At 55.6% G+C, this 1,880-nt stretch overlaps 1 non-coding gene across 1 annotated transcript; it reads left to right on the top strand.

The window, feature by feature from the left end:
• Positions 1 to 1,600: 1,600 nt before the first annotated feature.
• LOC126432810 (5.8S ribosomal RNA) lies at positions 1,601 to 1,755 on the top strand. The gene has a single exon (XR_007578246.1). It is a non-coding gene; the product is annotated as a 5.8S ribosomal RNA (ribosomal RNA).
• The last annotated feature ends 125 nt before the right edge of the window (positions 1,756 to 1,880 follow it).

The raw sequence follows: 1,880 nt of genomic DNA, 5'->3' as shown, positions 1-1,880 counted from the left end.
TCCCACGCTGTTGGTTCACCGCCCGTCGGTGTTTAACTGGCATGTATCGTGGGACGTCCTGCCGGTGGGGCGAGCCGAAGGCGTGCGACCGCCTCGTGCGTGCTCGTGCGTCCCGAGGCGGACCCCGTTGAAATCCTACCAGGGTGCTCTTTATTGAGTGTCTCGGTGGGCCGGCACGTTTACTTTGAACAAATTAGAGTGCTTAAAGCAGGCAAGCCCGCCTGAATACTGTGTGCATGGAATAATGGAATAGGACCTCGGTTCTATTTTGTTGGTTTTCGGAACCCGAGGTAATGATTAATAGGGACAGGCGGGGGCATTCGTATTGCGACGTTAGAGGTGAAATTCTTGGATCGTCGCAAGACGAACAGAAGCGAAAGCATTTGCCAAGTATGTTTTCATTAATCAAGAACGAAAGTTAGAGGTTCGAAGGCGATCAGATACCGCCCTAGTTCTAACCATAAACGATGCCAGCCAGCGATCCGCCGCAGTTCCTCCGATGACTCGGCGGGCAGCCTCCGGGAAACCAAAGCTTTTGGGTTCCGGGGGAAGTATGGTTGCAAAGCTGAAACTTAAAGGAATTGACGGAAGGGCACCACCAGGAGTGGAGCCTGCGGCTTAATTTGACTCAACACGGGAAACCTCACCAGGCCCGGACACCGGAAGGATTGACAGATTGATAGCTCTTTCTTGATTCGGTGGGTGGTGGTGCATGGCCGTTCTTAGTTGGTGGAGCGATTTGTCTGGTTAATTCCGATAACGAACGAGACTCTAGCCTGCTAACTAGTCGCGTGACATCCTTCGTGCTGTCAGCGATTACTTTTCTTCTTAGAGGGACAGGCGGCTTCTAGCCGCACGAGATTGAGCAATAACAGGTCTGTGATGCCCTTAGATGTTCTGGGCCGCACGCGCGCTACACTGAAGGAATCAGCGTGTCTTCCTAGGCCGAAAGGTCGGGGTAACCCGCTGAACCTCCTTCGTGCTAGGGATTGGGGCTTGCAATTGTTCCCCATGAACGAGGAATTCCCAGTAAGCGCGAGTCATAAGCTCGCGTTGATTACGTCCCTGCCCTTTGTACACACCGCCCGTCGCTACTACCGATTGAATGATTTAGTGAGGTCTTCGGACTGGTACGCGGCATTGACTCTGTCGTTGCCGATGCTACCGGAAAGATGACCAAACTTGATCATTTAGAGGAAGTAAAAGTCGTAACAAGGTTTCCGTAGGTGAACCTGCGGAAGGATCATTACCGACTAGACTGCATGTCTTTCGATGTGCGTGTCGTGTCGCGCAACACGCTACCTGTACGGCTCGCAGTAGCTGTGCGCCGCGTGCGGAACCACGCGTTCGTCTCAAAACTAACGGCAATGTTGTGTGGTACGAGCGCTGAAGCGCTGGAGCGGCTGGCCTGCGGCACCTGGCGCCTGGCGCCGGTTTTGAATGACTTTCGCCCGAGTGCCTGTCCGCTCCGGTGTGGAGCCGTACGACGCCCATCGGCCGTGAGGCCGTTGGACACTGAACGCTGGAACAGGGGCCGCCACACGCCTCAGTCCCGCCTATGCAACTGTCTTGAAAGAGATAGTGGAAACTACGAAAAGATCACCCAGGACGGTGGATCACTCGGCTCGTGGGTCGATGAAGAACGCAGCAAATTGCGCGTCGACATGTGAACTGCAGGACACATGAACATCGACGTTTCGAACGCACATTGCGGTCCATGGATTCCGTTCCCGGGCCACGTCTGGCTGAGGGTCGGCTACGTATACTGAAGCGCGCGGCGTTTGCCCCGCTTCGCAGACCTGGGAGTGTCGTGGCCGCCTGTGGGGCCGGCCGCGTCTCCTTAAACGTGCGATGCGCGCCCGTCGCCTGGCGGTTCGCAT

Source organism: Schistocerca serialis, unplaced genomic scaffold (assembly GCF_023864345.2).
Source record: "Schistocerca serialis cubense isolate TAMUIC-IGC-003099 unplaced genomic scaffold, iqSchSeri2.2 HiC_scaffold_1155, whole genome shotgun sequence".
Classification (NCBI taxonomy): domain Eukaryota; kingdom Metazoa; phylum Arthropoda; class Insecta; order Orthoptera; family Acrididae; genus Schistocerca; species Schistocerca serialis.
This window is presented reverse-complemented; position numbering and strand designations above follow the sequence as displayed.